The 21,370-nt window shown below is 34.8% G+C and overlaps 1 protein-coding gene across 1 annotated transcript in view; it reads left to right on the top strand.

Moving 5' to 3' along the window:
* Nucleotides 1-2,540: 2,540 nt before the first annotated feature.
* The window catches only part of LOC112058335 (cadherin-86C), a 164,713-nt gene continuing 145,883 nt past the window's right edge, over nucleotides 2,541-21,370 (top strand). Inside the window, exon 1 of the mRNA XM_052883349.1 lies at nucleotides 2,541-2,775. The gene's annotated coding sequence lies outside the window, so the exon portion shown is untranslated. The remainder of the gene's footprint in view (nucleotides 2,776-21,370) is intronic.

Raw genomic sequence — 21,370 nt, forward strand, 5'->3', positions numbered from 1 at the left:
TTTCCCTACTTTTGTGAATTTTGTCACGTACTTATAAATGACCGTTTAGACAGTAAAGGGTGGGGACACTTGACTCTAACAAAAATTAGCTCTTAAAAGTTAAATATTTTACAAACGGATACCTAAATCGAAAAATATTGTAAGAACACCCCTAATATATTTTAAGACCTATCCAACGATATCCCACACTTTGTAATAAACGATTACAAAAAAAATTCATCCCCACTATATGTAAGGGAGGTACCCTAAAAAAATATTTTTCAAGATTTTATTCTAGGACTTTGTACACATTTTTAATATACATACTCATGCTGATTTACAACTTACTTCTTGTAATAGTCTCTGCGCTAAACCGTGGACGGAGGGACGGACGCACAGACGGACATGACGAAACTATAAGGGTTCCACGTGGACTACGGGACCCTAAAAAGAATAAAAGCGTTAGATTTTTATTAAATTTCGTTGATTCCAAGTAAATTAAAAATACAAACTCTTTTCCATTTTTCTACACAAAAGTTAAGTCTCTTTATTGTTTATTCTCTACCTAGGAAGTCAGATTTTACTAAAAATAACCGACAAGCATCAGCATTTGTCCCTGTTAAATAACCATCATTTATTGACACCCAAACCCCCAATTATCTCAATGAATAACAAAGATGCTCATCGTAAATAAATTCATTGTCAATCTGAAAATCTTTTAACACATTGTTTTATAACTGTTTGTGTACAAACTCAAAATTATAAAGGCCAATATCGAGAAGTAAAGTAAAATTTACGATCATTTCCTACCTGTCAACGATCATTATCAACAATAAATGTTATTGTAGCTAACGGGTACACTTTATAGCTGACCTACGACAGTGCATGGTGCTTGCAAACTTGCCTATTAATATGATGATCTTACAAAGCATATTTGTTTATTTTACATTACAATTCAGATCCAGCCACTCTGCAGCGACTCTCTGGATCCAGACATTGGATGCTGGTGGCTCGAGATAAGAAATAAAGAAATAGAAGAAAATAAATTTATTCCAATTTAAAAGTTACAAACAGTATCCTTAACTAAAGACAGCATGTATGTCTGTAACGCTTAAAAAAAGAAAGGGTGTACAGCTCAGCATATGCCGTGTACTATATACAAGCATAACACACGGCGCTGATTTTCAGCTGAGATCGTGGTTTTAGAAGTCTATACAAGATGGAGGAACATAGCTCAACGAGTTGCAAAGCTGAAGTGGCAATTTGCGGGGCACATAGTTCGAAGAGCCGATGAACGTTGGGATCCCAAAGTTTTAGAATGGCAGTGTTGGTTTTGGGTTTTTTTTTGTGCCATACAAAAACTTCTTCAAAGTATAAGAAAACATGAAAAAAGATGATTGAAAGCGATCAGGTAAGTTGATTTCAAGTTATGGCAGACCATGAATAATAGGGATTCACTTGTGTATCTATGTTTCAAGAATTAGAAAGTTATATTTTTGTATAGTATCGATAATAAGTGCCCTCAGAAATCATTTTTCATAATATCTTCTTTCTGAATTGGTCCTGTTACAGTTTTATTTTAACTATAGAAAGCCTTATAGATAGATAAGAAATGTCATTGTAACAAAGCGAAACCTCATCAAAATTGGTCAAAGATCCCGTATTTATAACGACCTTCTACCGGACGAAAAGCTCTTTAAATGCCTAAGATGCATAATGCCTAAGAAATTTCAATAAAGAATATCAATAATTGACAATGTTTAAACAGTGAAGGTCTTATATTCAGATCATCTACTATATGCACTCGCACTTATAAACAAAACATCTTTTGAAAAAAACATACACACAGCCGAACGTAGAACCTCCTCCTTTTTGGAAGTCGGTTAAAAAGGGCAGTTGTTATTCCCTCGTGAAGCTATCCATGTACCGGCTAGGTGAGGCGAGTCCGCCGCTTGTCCCCAACTTAATTAATAAGAGTTGCTATTGTAACAAAGCAAAAACTCATAAAAATTGGTCAAAGATCCCGTATTTATGACAACCTTCTACTGGACGAAAAGCCCTTTATATGCCAATGAATGGCTAAGATGCTTATTGCCTTAGAAATTTCAATCCAGAGTATGATTAATTAACAATTTTTAAACAATGAAGGTTGTCTCATATTCGACGAAGAAACAAAACATATTTTAAAAAAGGGCAGTTACTAATTCCCTCGTGAAGCTATCCAAGTACCGGCTAGGTGAGGCCAGTCCGGCGCTTGTCCCCAACTGAATTAATAAGAATATCAAAATTGGTCAAAGATCCCATATTTATGACAACCTTCTACCGGACGAAAAGCTCTTTATATGCCAATGAATGCCTAAGATGCCTTAGAAATTTCAGTCCAGAATAAGATTAATTAACAATTTTAAAACAATGAAGGTCGTCTCATATTCGACGAAGAAACAAAACATATTTTAAAAAAGGGCAGTTATTAATTCCCTCGTGAAGCTATCCAAGTACCGGCTAGGTGAGGCCAGTCCGGCGCTTGTCCCCAACTTGTTGGCGCTGGCCGGTCGCTTCGCTTCTACTAGTTTCGTACGGGCGCGAACGCGCGGCGGACGCCCGTATACCTACTCCCTGTAAGCGGCGCGCGCATACCAAACAAAAACATACAAACATCGAACTTTGTTTCACGTGTGTCTGTGGACTGTGAACTGAGTGCATAGAGGGTGATTTTGGGGTGTCAGTGGGGTGTTTTGGCGGGGATTGCATCGTTTTACGTGACTGATAAAAGCTTTCGTAACACCGGTGATAACAGTAAGTGAACGAGATTTTGATTTGCTCTCGATATGTGATTGCTTTTTAGAATTTGTTTATTAGTTCTAGTTTTGTTAAGCTTTATTATGTCTTAATAATTCTGTGTAGTTTAATTAGGTTTCTTTATTAAAGTAGTTCTTTAGAAGCGTATATTAAAAATAAAACATTGTTGTGTTATATTAATAAAGTAGCTACGTCTAATATAATTTGAATTAGATTCTAATATAATTAATAAAACAATTCGTAATATGTATACATGAGTATATTTTACGTTTTGTTATACCTAATACAACTAACACATCTTACGGCTTTGGCGCTACATTTTATAGCAAAAAGCTGATTCTATAAAACCTTTACTGCTCTGCTCAACAAAAATATTTCAATTCCTGGCGAGTTTCTGTCCCGTTTATTTACGACTACAGAAGATTAAGAACCACGGCATTTAAATGACTTTATGTACTCGTTAATTTTAATTTACGTATTCTGGAGACAGGCGGGCACTATAAATTCCATATACAAATAGATATAATTAGCGTCTCGCTCTTTCTTGTAAGAGTAAGAACGATTCTCGTGATAAATTCAAGTGCGGTAAGTTTCTGAGCTGCTGAACCGATTTTGATGAAACTTTTACAACACTTGTACTCAAGCTCCATAGTTAAGGGTCAGAACTCAAACTTAAGAGGTCTTTGGTTCGATACCCGCCTTTGATTGTTGTTGAAGCACAGGTCTTTAGATAAGTTGGCGGGGAAAAAGGGGCATTGAAAAAAGATAATAAGCATTATACAATTGAAGAACAAGAACAAGAATTAGAATACTGAATACCCACAAGAATTTTATGTATCATTCGATGACAACTATTATTAATGTCAAAACCATTGTTTTAGTAATCGTTTTAAAAATATGATTCCTATTTTAATGTTTAGGTACGTATGTGTGTATTTTGTCCCCGAGACAAAGTTTCTTCTCGTTATATGAAACATTCAATGTATGCCGTACTATGTAAGGATGCTCGTAGACACGAGTGGAGGCGAAGGGGCGATCACGCATGCGCGATTCGTTGAACTCTTTCGTATGCAGAACATGCGCCGGCGCAGCGTTGATCCCGGACCGGACAATACGAGTGTAACGCATTGTCCGGTCTAACTGGAACGAGATAAAACTATATGTCAGACTTATTAAAAACTAGTTATTTCTGTTTGGCGACACAAATACCATTATTGTTGGTTAATCTGAGCCTTAAAATAAAAGGCCGAAAACGGAACGTATTTGGTGACACCATACGAGTACGTCACTCTTTGACAGCCTTTTTAAAATTAACTGCAATAGTGTCGTTTGTGTCGCCAACACAGTACTGTTGATCTATCCCCTATCAGGTAGATGATATCAAGCGAGTCCCAGAGACTGGATGCAGGCCGCTCAGGATTGTGATGCTTGGAAGGAAGAAAGATGTGATGATGATGATGATGATGATGATGATGATGATGATGATGATGATGATGATGATGATGATGATGATGATGATGAATCTATGAATTTTAAAATTCAGTTCTAATTTAATGCAAAACCGGATAGTTATTGTGTTCCGTATGGCTAGACTATATACCAACTGTGACAGATACAAAAAAATAGGAATATAGTCCGTCGTTTAATTATTTTCTGATAATATTTATCTAGTATCACGTTAATAGATAGATAATAGTGGTTGAATTTTAAAAAAAAGATTATATTTTTACACACAAGCCATTGAGAAATTGAAATAGTATGAAATTAGTGGGTATGTGAAAATCGTGAGCCACATAAGGCTATTAAGGATAATACAGGGCTGGAGTATAGCACTATTAGAAAATACGTACGAGCTCCTTGAATAGCCAATTACAATAGGGGTCTTCCTAACTTAGGAGCCATTCCTTTCTGGTTCCCCCAGGCTATTTCTTCGTATTTCGCTAGGCAATTTAAAATAACTGCCGGGAATATTTATTTGAGATTGGCGAGATTATATTTCTGTATTATTAAGGTAATTCCTGCATTTTTCTTCTCATGTTTTCCTACATGTTAGGTAAGTGGCAATTTGTTAGTACCGTGCAATCTATTGTAAATTATTATAATTGACTGGTAAAGTCTACTACAATAATACATTATGCATGGATTTTTATGTTTGTTAAGTTTAATAGAGTTATTTTAGAAGGGAGAAAAATTGTAATTTAAAATTGCTTTATTAAACAATCACGCACGTGTTAGTAGTCAGTCCTTCTTTTTGAGAAATAAATTAATAGGAACTTGAAAAACTCTGACTGTCTGGCAGTCTGTCTGTTCGCGATAGTCTCAAAACTACTGAACGGATTTTCATACGGTTGTCACCAATAAGTAAACTGTTTTATGAGAAAGGTGCAGATATATGATTTGTTTGTTTGGTTTAGAAATGTGATTTATTTTGAGAAAATTAATATCACGTCTCTCAAACGGTGAAGGAAATATATCGTAAGGAAACCTGCATGCATGGTGTGTCAAGTTTACCAATCAGCATTGGGCCAGCATGGTGCACTTTTAGACTAACCTCTTTTTTCTGAGAGGAGACTCGTACCTAACAGTGATTCGAACATGAGCTGTTAATGATGATGATGATATGATTTGTCAAATTTTTATAATATACAGTAATACAGTACAGCCTTACGACTTATGCCTGAAGACTATTATTCTTCATATTATCCATCTCCTGTAAGTAACTTATAACTTTAAACTAACCTTAGAGATTACAAAATCCCGCCAACCTCCAATGAAACAGAGTGGTGGACTTAAGCTCCATTTCCCTTATCCTATAAGGAGGGCTTGACTTGAGTAGGCTATATATAAATGAATTTAATAATTTCGTATCATTACAAGAAATCAACAAATTAGCAAGTAGGCGCCTACTGGGGCCGTTATATACAGGTAAAAGTAATAAATAATGGTCGAGTGGTCAACCCTCGCTCTGGTTTTTGTTGTGGTAAAGTAATTACGGTAGATTTATACCGTTTTTGTGAAATTACATTCCACAATCGTATTGGGAAAATAAATTGCTAATTGATTTAAATTTGATTACTGTTTTGTTATGGATTTGAAGAACCTACCTTTAGAACTTATTATTTAGAAATTAATTGTTATGTAACGAATTATACGTATAGACGACTTAATTTAAATTATCATTAAATCCGTTTTGTCCTTTTATGTAATACAAAAATATTAAAACTTTCTACCCTTTGGAGAGATATAAAGAGAATCAAAAAATTCTCATATACTGATGCATGACAAATGAAGATACGATACATTGTATTGAATTTCATTTTAACCCTAATACAGCTTTCACTAAGATCTATAAGGTACTGTTCAACATAGACTTAAATAAATAATTATCATCATCATTATCAGCCGATGGATGTCCGCCGCTGGACATAGGCCTCTTGCATGGACTTACTTCCAAACAAAACGGTCTCGAGCCGCCAGCATCCAGCGGCTCCCTGCAACCCGCTTGATGTCTTCGGTCTATCTAGTGGCAAATAATCTATAAGTCTAATTATTTAAGACATTCAAACCATACGTGAGTATGATTTGTATATTAATTTGAATAACTTAATTTAATATTCGCAATTTTGTATTCTTTCTTAATAAAAAAAAAACACAATCCTAATCCTTTTCTACGCGGCATCGTTTTGTTGTGCTTCAGATTTATTGTACAACAAAAATTAGGTTAGGTTATTAAAAAGTTTTACTGCGTAACGTAGCCCTAATGCTGAATAATTTCAAATTTTCACGTAATGCCAACATTACGTCTTCAAGTAGATTACAAAGTAAGTTTATAAGAAAGGTCAGCTGGCACTCAGTAATTCTGAAGTGCGTATAAAAGAAATACTCGTAGAACGAGCAATTTGGGTGCCTTGATCAAAAATAACGAGGCAGGACCTATTGGAGCTAGATGTAGGTCGTTGTGTACGTGTTCTACATTATTCATTACTACAGCTTGACACAAAATCGTTAGTTGTGACTCATTAAAGAAATTCAAGCGGGCCGGCCGCCGGCCGTTTTCTGGTATTTTGTACTGATAAGCCGTGACTCAATCGCCACAACAATTGGATATTATCAGCTACTTAAAATCTGTGTAATTTTTTATGATACACATAAATGGATTTTATTGCCGAATGGTTTGTTTTGCGTTCTCCCATAGCGTTGCTTGATTTATGTGTCAAAAGATTATTTTAAGAGATTAAACAACAAACTGGATATTTCCTTTTATTTAAGTACTAAAAACTTTAAAATGCCTCTAAGTTCTAAAAGTGTTCAAATGTTTTGGGCAATATTACTAGTAGTTCGCATATCAACGTTCAAATCTAAGTGTATTTAAATTTGTTCGTGTGAACAGGTTTACCGTCTGGTTGGAACACTTATTGGCTACCTACTTTGAACTATAAATATGGCATGGCAGCCATAATTGCAGTGAGTAGTAATACTAGTTAAATTACTAACGCTCGACTAATCAATGACCTCTCTGACTCATCTAAGGAGTTTTTGCTTTACATCGAGGAGAACGGGGGTTCGATACCACTTTGGTTTAATACAAATTTTCCCTTTCAAGTAAGAATGCTTCTTCAGTATTGAGTTTGCCACAGAACAAGAAGACTGGTGACAGAAATCTGCTGGTGGTGCTGCTGCTGGTGAGGCTGGCTCATTTTTTGCGCAAAGGATCAGCCTGGCTGTCCAGCGTGGAAATGCAGCCAGTATTCTTGCAACCATGATTGAACCGTGGACATGATTTGTATAGTTATTAGGATAAATTAGCTTATAGTTCCATAATGTATTTTCTCAATAAAAAGAACAAGAAACAAGAGATTCGCTATCTAGCCGTAATTTGTCGAATTTCTTTTTCTGTTGTCCACTACGACTGAGGACTGATTAACACTAATATTTTGCAGTGTAAAGTGTACCCATACATTAATAGAGAGAAAGTAGAGATCTAATATAACCTACATAATTTAAGCAAATTCCCTAATATGTTCAAAGTTACAAGAACACCTTAATTCATAACAACGTTTTAAAAGAACCATAATGCAAAATATACACATTGCAAGTGTGCTTTACATAACGTTCACGAGAACAAATAAATATTAATTTAAATAACCTTAACAAGGTCATGTTCGAAGTCTTAATTAAATAAACATTAAGTTCACTTTCTTATCTCTGTTACCGGACTATACGAGTACAGCGTATTAGTCTTTTTATAGTCGTCTCGACGATTTATCGCTTAAATCACTTATTATCGATTTCTCGGTCGATCGTTCATTACAGATTGCAAATGATTATTACGAAGATCTGAGAATGAATAAAAAAGCAAGCTAAGATTTACACATGAAGAAAATAATGTTTACACGTAAAATATCATAATCCTTTTCATTCATGTTATGTTATTGTAAGTTTACAAAAAAAATATTCACTTAAGTTTTACTTTTCTCAGATAGTTTTTACCTGGTCTAATCATTTTCGTGTGTTTATTCAATTAAATTTGATCTTTAAATATAAATAGCTGTTAGTACGTTGGGCTAAAATTTTAGCTCGGTTTAATGATTTTGAGAATGTTTTTTTTTTATTAGCAATCTTAAATTTAGCATTTATGTTTTTACACAAAAAGAAGCAGGTACAGAAATTAAACGATTCTTGCAAAATTCTGTCAACATTACATTGCTTATCAGCTTTGCCTGTTTTCTTTATCCAATTTACAATTGCAAATAAATACTAACCAATTAAGTGTAAGCGTTTTTGCAGCTTCATAAAAAGTAACTGTGCTTTGAACATTAAATAAAATATTTAATGTTCTAATAAGTCTCGATCCACCATATTATAGTTAAAATGGGTTTTAACGGTCATTTTGTTATGAATATTTTCTTATTTTGGAGGTAATGACCGATAACGATGGTTTGACAATAGCCAAAGCACGACTGTGTAAACATCCCTAATTTCTAAACTCGGTTACTACTGATAGTTTCTTGAAGAAACCTTCAACTATTGTATTTATACTAAGTATACTAATAAACCCCTCTCATTCTGAGAGGAGACTCGAGCTCAGCAGTGAGCCGTATATGGGTTGATAACGATGACGACGATACTAATAAAAGCCAAGTATTTCAAAGAATGACCAAGAACTCGAATCCAAGACCTCACGATCCACAGCCACATAGACAAAGACAAACAAACAGTACCAGAGATAATATCAATGACATTGCTTGCGTTGAAATAAAGTGGAAATTAACTTAGTCACTTGTCAGTAATAGGATAATTGTCGTGATAATCAATTTTGAACTTTATATAAACACCGAGAAAATAATTTTTCGCGCCTTGTCGTCTAAATCTATAAAATTAATGTTTAATAGAGTAAGCATATATGAAACAGCTTTGTCAGTTTTATCACCCGATAAACTTGATACAACATTATAATTACATGAAATCGATTCATGCCCACGCTTATGGAACAAATTCAAACATTAGAAATTGTTTCATCGAATCAGCAGCCAGTCATTGACTCGAATTGCCCTTGAGTGGGTACGGTCGATACCACGTGTTGTAGGGTAGAGGCAAACTAACTTTATAGGTACTTATAGTTAAAATTTTGAAAGCCCTCGACAGTCAAAGACACTATGCAATCTTGCAAACATTTTAATAACTCTTCTTTATCAGAAACTCCTTTCAATGTAAAGGACAAACACTGACATCTTCAAACTGGTTTAATCTGATTTTCATGAAAGATTTTTATAGCTGAGCTCCTTCTCCCAGAAATCAGCTTCCTACGTCCAAAACATATGAGCCTAGATTACCAAAATCCTCAACGTATGTTTCATTCAGAAATCACAGCATCCTAAGATGTTGACTCGGCGAAGTCATTCCGAAGTTTAACATTGTACATAGAAAATATAAGTTGGAACTGCGTTAAGCTATCGCTTAGATCCACCGATATTATCGGATATCGGAAAAAACCAAAATTATCAATTAAAGGTTTGATTTAGATATAAAAGTATTAAGTTATTTATGCAGTTTAATCGTCGTATACTGCCTTGGAAAGGAGATACGCAAGTGGCATCACTCGATTTTCTGGCATACTTAGACATCATCATCATCATTATCAACCCATATTCGGCTCACTGCTGAGCTCGAGTTTCCTTTCATAATGAGACTGGTTAGGCCAATAGTCCATCACGCTGGCCCAATGCGGATTGGCAGACTTCACACACGCAGAGAATTAAGAAAATTCCCTGGTATGCAGGGATTTTATTTCTTAAAATGCACACAATTAAAAAGTTGGAGGTACATGTCCCGGACCGAACACGAGTCGAACGTGGATTGGCAGACCTCACACACGTATATAATTAAGAAATTTCTCAGGTATGAGTATGAGTATGCAGGTTCCCTTACGATGTTTCTCCTTCACCGTTTGAGACACGTGATATTTAATTTCTTAAAATGCACATAGCTGAAAAGTTGGAGTTGCATGCCTTGGATCGGGTTTGAACCCACACCCTCCAGAATCGGAGACAGAGATCATATCCACTGGGCTATCACGGGCTAAACTTAGACAACACTAATATAATAGTCTAATTGATGTTTGATAGTGTAACAATATCAATTTCAACCCATAGTATTATCCGATAGCATCACATCATTTCGTAACCTTCACCCGAGAGTGGTTCATAACACGCGAAAGCCTCACGACTTAACCTTCCTTGTATCAAGCACCCTTCCTGTTAGTACTTTTTACCAGAGTCGCATCGCTTGAGAAATCGTTTCGAGACATCACCGCGCTGTTAAATTGAATCCATTATTTTTTTATGTACAATTGGTTTTGAGATAGCAGTATTGTACTTTTAAAGTATTAATTACTTGGTTTTTAGCTTCGGGAGTTCCAAAATATATTTATTTCTTAGATTAATTTTAAATTGATTTTAAGTTTATTACAGACATGATCTGCAATATTAAAATAATCATTTTGTAATCAAACATCTGAGCCGTGATAGCCCAGTGGATATGATCTCTGCCTCAGATTTCGGAGGATGCCGGTTCGAATCTGGGCCAGGCAATCTGCATTTTAAGAAATGAAATATCACCTGTCTCAATCGGTGAAGGAAAAACATCGTGAGTAACCTGCATACTTGAGAATTTTCTTAATTCTATACGTGTATGAAGTCTGCGAATCCGCATTGGACCAGCGTGGTGGACTATAGGCATAACATTCTGAGAGGATACTCGTACTCAGCAGTGAGCCGAATATGGGTTGATAATGATGATAATGTTGAATCAAACATTTGGATCTAGAGTTTAGATGCTGATTCAATGCGAGTTGGCGTACTTAGACAGAGATACTTTTACCTATAACGCAGTCACGAATCATGATTTAAAATATTATTAGAGCGACAATAGTACAGCGGGCGGGGATCGAACCCACAACCTCTCAGTGTGAGAATTGTATAGCTATAGAGGCTTCTACTTTATTTATTTATACACCACAAAACAAGGAAACAAACATTATAACAAATAATTAAAAAAATAAAATATTAAAAGGCGGCTTTATCGCTTCATAGCTATCTCTTACAGGCGACTTAACTTCAATTGATTTATTCATGTTAGCGTGTTTCGTAGCAGCAGCATATTTGACACGTTTTTAATTTGCTTAAATAAAATGAATTTCAAAACAAATCTAGATACTATAAACTTTATACAGAATAACACTATTGATAGTAATAATTATTTTTGATCATTGAAATGCAATAATAAATTGATTTTTTTAAATTAGGTATATCACGTAGCAAAGTTTCCCTCGAAATTTTTGCATAATTCAATATAATATAAATCGTGAACGAATAAATTTACAAACTTTTGCAACAATCGTCTGAAACGAACGGTAGTTACAACACCAAACCCTACGTACTCGTAGATTTCGCTGATTTGTTGCTTAGATTTTGTCAATGTCAACGCGTTACGTGGGCAATAGGCAATAAACCGCGGCTAGGGTTGATGTTACACGATAAGCGCTAAAATTCACAAATTGCCTTATTTTTCCTATTTATAGTTATTTTAACAGCCTACCAGGTAGCCTTTGGCAATTGGGCCATAATGTGACCTTCGGACATGCGATTAGAAAGGGCTAACTTTATATGGACCTAAAAACCGTTTGGACCAGGGACAAATTGTACTACTGATCACGGTATATTATAGCTACAGTTCGTTTTATATAGGATGGTGCGGGTGACAGTTCGTTTCACTCTTTAAAGTTTTGCGATTCACGATAATAGTACGTATGTATCATGAAGGTCATACAGGCGACTGTCACCGTACCCATGCTATCTGAAAAACACTTTCGGTATTAAGTAATACTTAGTAATACTTGTTATATTTGTTCTTTACATATTGCTTTCAATATCACTCAAAAATATCATTTTGAGATGTTAGTTATGAAAATTTTCAGACTGAATGTTGAAAGAAATTATAAAAGTCTTACTTCGGAACTTAACCTTTCAAGTAAATTTTATGACGTAATAGTAGATTCATTTTAATTTGATCACATCACAAAAAATGGATTTATAATAAATTTATAATGGTTGTCTCAGGAACATTTTGTTCTGCATGTTGAAGGCAGTTAGCCCACCATAGGGACTGGCTGAGGGGCGATAATAATGCCCAGTCGAGCTCTCTTACTATAATAATATACTACTACTCTTTAACTAAGGCACCCAACACACATTAAGTTTATCTATACGTAGTCTGAGTATTGCGTGCCAAGTTAAACATTTTAAAACAGCCCTGGTCGACACAAAGGCCTTTTGTGAAAATGCCCTAGGTCACTAATGGTATGTACCTTTACGTCAGCACCCATGAATAATGTAGAAGAATAATTCACAGATTCAAAGTAATACTATGCCTGAATTACATATTGTAAGCCTTTTATCGACCATTAAAATCTTTACTCTTTTGAGTCATTCATTATCAAACCTTTTAGAAAGCATTTAGATTAACAGAGATAGCGCTTTCTCTACGTATGTTAATTATTTAAATAAACCTACCTACTACAAAATAAAACACAAATTACATCTTCATAACTTTTAGTATATTTCTAGTTCTAGTTATTATGTATATCTTGTTATAGTAGCTTGATAGCGACTACTATAATTTAGTTATCAGTAACGATATTATGAAAGTTTTCATTCTAAAAATCTACAGTGTCTCATCATCATCTTTAACATCGTATATTAGGAGGCTCAATGTTGAGCACGAGTCTTCTCTTAGAGCGAGATTGGTTAGACTAATAGTCCACCACGCTGGCCTAATGTGGATTGGCAGACTTCACACAAGGAGAGAATTAAGAAACTTCTTAGGAATGCAGGTTCCTTTACCGTTACATTTACATTACTGTAAAGATGGCCTCTGGATCGAAGGCTCAGGACAAATTACTTTTTATACCTCAATGATTCAACCACTACAAAGTAATGAAGCGAACAAATCAACATCCCAATAAAATTATCCCATTTGAGCTATTAAAGCCTCTTACAACGATACAATCACCTCAAATTATCAGTTGCAGCGCCCCAGCGGTTTCGAATTGACATTTAATTATATCTACGCGTACTACTGGAATGAGGTACACGTGCATTGGTCTTAGCCCACATTCGCACGAAAGTTTTTTAACGGACGTTAAAAAAGCGTTAAATTATAAAATTATAGTATGTAGTTAAATGAAAGTCTACTTCCAACGCGAAAAATTAAAAATGCATCACTGCACGAAAAAAGCGTTGTGATTTAAAAACGCTGTCGTGTGAATGCACTTTTTGTATTTGAACGTTTTTTAACGTCCGTTAAAAAAGCTCTCGTGCGAATGAAGGCTTAAGATATGCATTGCATCTCAGGGGAACGTTGTTACACGACCAACAAAGCGACTTGAGGCATCCCACTCGTTTCCACTCACTCACTTCAATAATACTTTGAGATACTGCTCAGAGAGTATAGAGGAGATACAATGTTCAGAGTAATTTATGTATGTTTTGATAATAACAGCTGTACAGTACTATAGATAAAAAATAGCGAAAAAAATGATTTACAACCCAATAACTCTTTCTCGCAAATTTACTTGCGTTAGTGTAGAATTTTCTTTTCCTTTTTTCTTAAATTATTTCCAGACGAATGCCTATTTTTTCTTTCCTAACTGAATAATTCTTTATTGTATTATTTTCCTAGATGAGATATATACTTTAGGCTGATGAGATGAGGCGGTATCGTTGAAAAAGTGTACCAATCCTCAAGATGATTAGGAAAAAATCCAAATTCAACAATATCTGAAGTATAATAATATAAAACTGATTTGAATTTCTCATGATTTAAATGAATATTTTTCTTGAATGTATTTAATATATTAATTGATCGAAAATCAATTTGTTTTTCCTGTAGATAGGTACTATGTGTAATAAAGCGACGAAGCATGCGAAAATGTCCTATTCACAGAAGGTGATGTGAATCTTTATTGTTTACAGTACCACTTGTACGTACAGTCGTACAGTGTTCTATCCTACAGTATGAGTACGGTATAAATTTGTTTCGTAACGGGTACATGAGACGCTGCGTGTTGTAAGATAAATGTAAATAGAATACGCCGTTGAAAGTACATTTCAGTACCTTTGAATTATAATGTAAAGCGCACCTAATTCATTTAGTGCAGGGAATGGAAATGCTCAATATCTTTATGTTAACAAAGTTACTTGATTAAAGATGGCTCCAGGGTTACTCAATTTGGAAAATGTTAATACAAGTTTAGTTTATTTAGTAACTATAATACATTTAATTAAATCGCCAATTATGTTATTATTTTTTACGTAGTTACAAAATTAAATGTTTATTTTTCTATTCTCCACGCACGACGAACGACGATGAACCCAAGTGACAACGTTACACATTTCGATTTTTTTGCAATCGAACAGTGTAGACTCCACATCTAAAGATGCTTTGGTTTTGGAGTGAAATGTTAGTAGAGGATTTCTGTAGGATCTGGGTGACATTCTCGCACGTATTTGTCGGTTTTTCTGTTGTTTATTCAATTACGCTAACAATATGATTAACTTAGCCTGATGTATTATGGAAATCAGACTATTACCTGAATCAGAAAATTACCCGAGCGAACTCACATACAACCAATAGGACTTTACTTTCACTGATCACTGATTTATTTCTCATTGATTTATGTTAAATTCATTCCATTTTTTTTTCTTTGCAAATTCGACCAGAATTGCTATAAAATAACTAATATTATGCTAATACATTATGATATATAAATAATCTAATTTTATTACTTATAATCCTACTAATATTATAAACGCAACTGTGTATGGATGTATAGTTGTTTGGATGTTGGTTACTCTTTAACGCCGCTACTACTGAAGCGATGTGACTGAAATTTGAAATCGAAATAGAGTTTACTCTGGATTAACACATAGGCTACTTTTTATTCCGAAATAATCCATGGATTCTTTGCGATAACCTGATGATTTTGATGGTATGAATGTTTGTTTCTCTTTCACGCCTCGACTACAGAACCGAATCACCTGAAATTTGAAGTAGAGATAGATTATAGTTTGGATTAACACATAAGCTACTTTTATCCCGTGGGACTTGTGAAAAACTGAATTCCAAGCGGACGAAATCGCGGGCGTCCGCTAGTATATAAATAAGGTCACGGATAAAATATATTTTAATCTGAATCTGTGCTCACAGCAACGTAGTGTAAATAAAGGTTTGCGAAGGCAAAATCCCTTAACTTGATAAAATTGCGCTAAGCCTTCCCAGAATCACGGACGTTGTGTTACGAAAATCGCATACGAAATTAATCCTGCCGATAAACATCCAAAGAATTTGTTCGGCATCGTTCTTTAGATCGATAACTAATAAAACTTTTAACTATTTCTTCATTTGGTTTGAATCATTCAGGAAAACCATCTTCCAACAGGCCGACTGCATAAGTGGCCATATATAAAACCTCATTTAGCCGTAACATCCTCCATCTAAAAGGATCTCTATTCCTAATGGAATACGGATTATGAAATCGACATCGCTCGGTGGTTAGGATAACTCATTCATATACCTAGCCTTAAATGGAAAACTAGAAATATTGCCGCCGGAGTAAAGCAACTCCGTAAATGCGGACAGCATCATAAGTTTCATAAAAAGTAATCAGTAATATACTCGTATTGAGTAAAACGCAACGTGTTTGCTGTATTACACAACAGTCGGTCGTATTAAGAGATGAATAGCGAAAACGAATACATTACTACATTTAAAATTTTTGCTTGCAGTCTGGAGCGATATTTAAAACTCATTATTCTAATGTAAAGCGCGTTTAGTATCCTGTAAGTCTAGTACATTTAGCGCATACCACATACGTATTGAGAGATGAATAGCCAAAAGTCCTGTATAAAAGCATTACTTTGCAGTTTAAATATTTGCTTTTATTACCAAAATGATGTCTTTTGAATCGGTTTTTCTCAGACTTAGTGCGAAGCTTGAAGCTTTAGTTTGATATTAACGTATTTATCTGTATTATCACTTTGAGCCTGCGAATACTTCATTTTAGTAAGGCTGAAAGTTGGTCCTACTATAAGTAACTTCATACTCCATCCATCTTCATGATCATCATCATGGACGGAGTATGGAGTTTGGACTGTGTCATTTTGGAAGGTAGCATGTTTTAAGGATCAAAATCAAAGTTATAGTTTATATATTTCAATTAGGCTTAGTTTATTAGGTAATGCTGATAATAATTAGTCTAAAATTAAAAATTAAAGTTACGAGTGTCCCAAATGGGCCATTTTGGTCCAAAAAGAGCCAAACAACTCAACAAACTCAGGCAGGATTTTGTTTTCTTTTATCACCATTTTACAAATTTATTTAAAATAACGTACACAAGGTATAGTGCAATTCAATACCAAGTTTATCGTCTAAATAATTCTTAATAGTGAGATTTTTCTATAAGCTTGCGGATCGGAGTTCACGGAATTCATATCTGCATATAGGTCTTATCATTCCGCTTCTTTGATATACTCGTATCTAGCAATCCTCTAGTATATAGATCATCAAACTGCTAACAATAAACCATCTGTTGCCTGCATCGCCAATCATGATCTACATCTTACGATGAAATTTAAATGGGACGCTATCGAACAAGAGGAAACATTTATTTCGCAATACAGCAAACAATATGGAACGATCTTAATTCGTGACTCTCGATTCCGACAAAATACCCAATATACCTACGTCCCAGCAATATGTCACGGTGCAGGATCAGATACCATGTCGCGATGGCAGTAACGGTCAACTGAGACACGGGATTTATCGCTCACAGGGCTTGATAATAACTTTGTTCTCGATATTGGATCGTGGGTGCGCTGCATAAAGGATTTGTCCACGATGTCTTGTATTTTAGCTTCGTGGGTTAATTGGGCTTCGCAAGAAAGGATTATTTTTATTTTTAACCGACTTCAAAAAAGAAGGACGTTCTCAATTCGACGCGTATGTTTATTACCTCATAACTTCGTCATTTGTTAACCAATTTTGAAAATTAAAGTATGAAAGAGTATACTTTCAGATTGGTCCCATTTTGTGTTCAATTTAAAATAACTGAAATACGTCTCTGGAGTCGGTCCCATTTTCATATTAAAAAGATAATTTTTTTCTTCTACTTCTTAGCGTGGGAGGGTCACTTTCCGGTACAAATGCATTCACTTTACCCGATCTTAGGGATCTTAGTTTTTGATTTTGTTAGCGTTTACAATATCAAGCCAGCGCTTTTTGGGGCAGCCTCGGAGATTTATCTTAGTTATATCATGAAAAATTAGCGGTTGCCTGTAATAATCTTACCAGATTAAAGAAAGTCCAATATGGTTGCCCAGTTAACAGGGCTTTTAACAGGGCTACAGTTTATATATAAAAATGTTTGAATAAACTACATATCAAAAACCTACTAAAGATAGGTTTTTACGCAGCATGTTAGCGGAATACTAAATTGCTTAGTGGTAAGCCTATGGCGATAGTATTTAACAACTCAAACTAAACGTCCTGCGTTAAACTTAATTTAGAAAATATAAATTTCGAAATAAGCATCAACATGAACAGTTCATTTATTTTTTATACAATACTTCTTAGTTACAAAATTATATTTGAAGGACAGGAATGAGGGTAGCTATGATGAGGCTGCCTGCAACTTATAAATGAAAATACGCGCATTTTTAGTTTAGAAGAGCTTGAAAGTTTAGAACGTATACATTTTTCTTTACCACAAAATTTTTTTGTCTATGTTTGAAGAAAACTAAAATTGCTTTGGATAAGAGATAGAGACAGAGAGAGAAAAATAAGTAATACAATCATTGAGTACTTATAACATTTCATGTATTTTGGAATTTAACAGTATGTAAAATAACTTTCTATTGTTCACCCAGAATGTCAAACTTCTTGTAAGCAAAATGCAAAATTCAGTTATGTTGAAGTACCTACACACAGCGTTTGAACACCACCCAAATATGCCGCGTACACGGTGTTTCTCCTTAAACTGCCACAATCTGCTGCAGGCATCTTTATGCAAATATCTCCAACGGTAACTAAAAACAATTTTAGGAAAATGTCCGTATCTGGTTTATGTGCGGACTACTTGTTAAGATAACTCATCTTTTTGAGATCTGCATACGGAAATGTCTCTGGAACTAGTTGTACGGGTTGCGAATGCGATAGCGTTTGTAAATTCGAGTACATTTTTGAATTACATAATGACAACAGAACATAAGCCAATTTGTACTTACAATTGCTTTGTAACTGTACTAACAGAATAATGTAAGTTGCCTTAAGTAATAATTGCCTGTATTAATTTTAATTAAAATACATATCAACATCATCATATCAGCCGATGGACGTCTACTGCAGGGCAAAGGTCTTTTGTAGGGACTTCCAAACATCACGATACTGAGCCGCCTGCATCCAGTGAATCGTCGTCAGTCCACCTGGTGGGTTTATCTAATATCACAACGAAATATGACGTGAAAGCAAATAAGTTACAAATAGTGACATTTATTTTAATTGAGTGTTACTGCTGAGTTTTTCGCGAGCTTCTCTCAGTAGAATATCTTTATCTAACCGTTTGTAGAGTCACTAGTAAGTAAAGGACTTTTTCAAAGTATTTTTCCGTACATCGCGTTAGTTTTATTGTGCTACTACTCCAAGCATAAGTTACTTGCTTAACTTGTGAGGATATAAGAGGGAATTAGTCTTGTCTTATAGAGAATTGATAGTTATTTTTAAAGAGCATGTCAAAATTGCTCTATAGATCATTATTCTGAATAGTCCAAAGCCCTGTCGGATTTAGTCCATCACTTAAACCATTTGAATTTGAACTAAGTTTGTATAAGTTTACTCAATCATTTTATTTGTGTTACGGTAGACCGTAAAATGAATGCCAAGAGTTTTCTACTAAATAAAATAGAATTATATTTCATTCCAAATTGAAAATCGTTAACGCTACTTTTAGTTTAGTGGTACGCATTTAAATAAAGGCAATAAAGAGGTCATAGATTAAAATAATAGTTAAATTTTTACATATGATTCACCATACAAGCTAGGCTGTATCGTGTAGGCGTGTAAAAGCCTATTAAAGGTAAGGGGTCTATACAACTGCCAAACCTACGTTGTAGGATAGCGCGACCTATCTTTGACTTCATCAGTATTCAAATCCAGTGATTATTCTCAAGTACACAGACAACAGTTTGACACATGATCGAAAATTGTTTAACACTTACTTCACTACATAGTATAAAACAAAGTCGCTTTATCTGTCCCTATATTTTTATGTTATTATGAATGCTTAAATCTTTAAAACTACGTAACGGATTTTGATGCGGTTCTTTTAATAGATAGAGTGATTGAAGAGGAAGGTTCCTAGGTATAACTAGCGATCCGCCCCGGCTTCGCACGGGTGCAATGCTGATACTAAATAAACTACAAAAACTGTGAACGTTGTATATAAAAACATAGCGGCCCGCTTCGGCTTCGCACGAGTATCACATTATCACACTAATATTATAAAGGCGAAAGTTTGTGTGTATGTTTGTTCCGCCTTTACGCTGCGGCTACTGAAGCGATTTGGCTAAAATTTTAAATGGAAATAGATTTCACTCTGGATTAACACATAGGTTACTTTTTATCTCGGAAATCCATGGTTCCAGAGGTATTTGTGAAAAACTGAATTCCACGCAGACGAAGTCCCGGAAAAGGAGTCTATGATCCCAAGCCAGGTGCTTCGCAGATCCCAAGCGAAGCAGACTTCAAGTTCTGAATTTAAAAATTGTAATAAAAAGTCACAGTACCTATCTGCAGACCCATCCGCATTTCTTTGACGCATCCGTTCACGTCACATTTGTCACACGTTATGGTGACGCCGTAACCATCGATCTTGTAACGGTCTTAGCTTATTGATTACAAAGGCTGTTGAATGACGTAATGTGACGTGAAAAACACAAACACACGAAAGCCATCGAACCGGTAAAACCGCAGTCAATTGGTATGCGGATAAATGACATCGAAAATATAAAAGCACAGTTTTTAGTTGGTACCTACTTTATACAATCGGTACCAACTAAGTATACACAGTATGAAGAAACGTCATAATGATAAAACTTACTTTAGTTGTTCCAAAATCTGTTAAATCTCATCATATATGTTCATATATATATGTATCATATATATGTTGTTATATTAACAGATGAGTATATTCATCTATTAATCGCCTTTTTTGAATCAATGACATTAAGTAAAGTAGTATGTAGGAAAATAGTTCCTAAGTAATTTTCTTACTAATAACATCGATGTAAAAATTAATTCATTTAAATATTTCACATAAAAATACTACCACTAATTTGTAGTACATATTTATTACAATTTATTTCAAGCTTAGTTTAGGTTTTTAAGGTCTCCTAAAATTGCAATTTCCGCAATATAACTTCGTAGAGGCAGAGTAAAGATATACTATTTACTGTGGTAGAGGCGTGCCTACCTACACAATATTATACATATAGGTACTACAAAGGATTACTCGTAAAGTTAAAATGACAAGGTTCCAATGAAACATAAGGGTCTGATTTGCATATTTCCTGGTAGTCCGGCGGTATTGTTCGTGTGTGGTCCTTCGTTACCATGGCTACTATCATCGGCGGCTCTTAACTGATGGACATGGCTAATTGTTGTGCCAAAGACCAAGAAGACACGGTTTTAAATGCCGCTGACCGTTAGCCTTATTTGCTATCTATTTAGCACGGGTTAGCTTCTTGGTAGCTTAAGTCAAGACCTCTTTATCTTGGCAATTGGTATAAATTGGATTTACAATTAGCTTAACCTAATGGCTATTAAGGTTTCACTGTGAGGGTGTTGCGACCCACTTTCGACATTTCGAACCATCCGCATAAGTCAAGCAACGTCGACTATATAATGTTCTATCAACTGCATCTCGTCGATCTCGAGAATTATGACCTATCCCTTCAAGATTATCATTAACATACATACTAAT

Source organism: Bicyclus anynana, chromosome 9 (genome assembly GCF_947172395.1).
Source record: "Bicyclus anynana chromosome 9, ilBicAnyn1.1, whole genome shotgun sequence".
In the NCBI taxonomy this organism is placed as follows: Eukaryota; Metazoa; Arthropoda; class Insecta; order Lepidoptera; family Nymphalidae; genus Bicyclus; species Bicyclus anynana.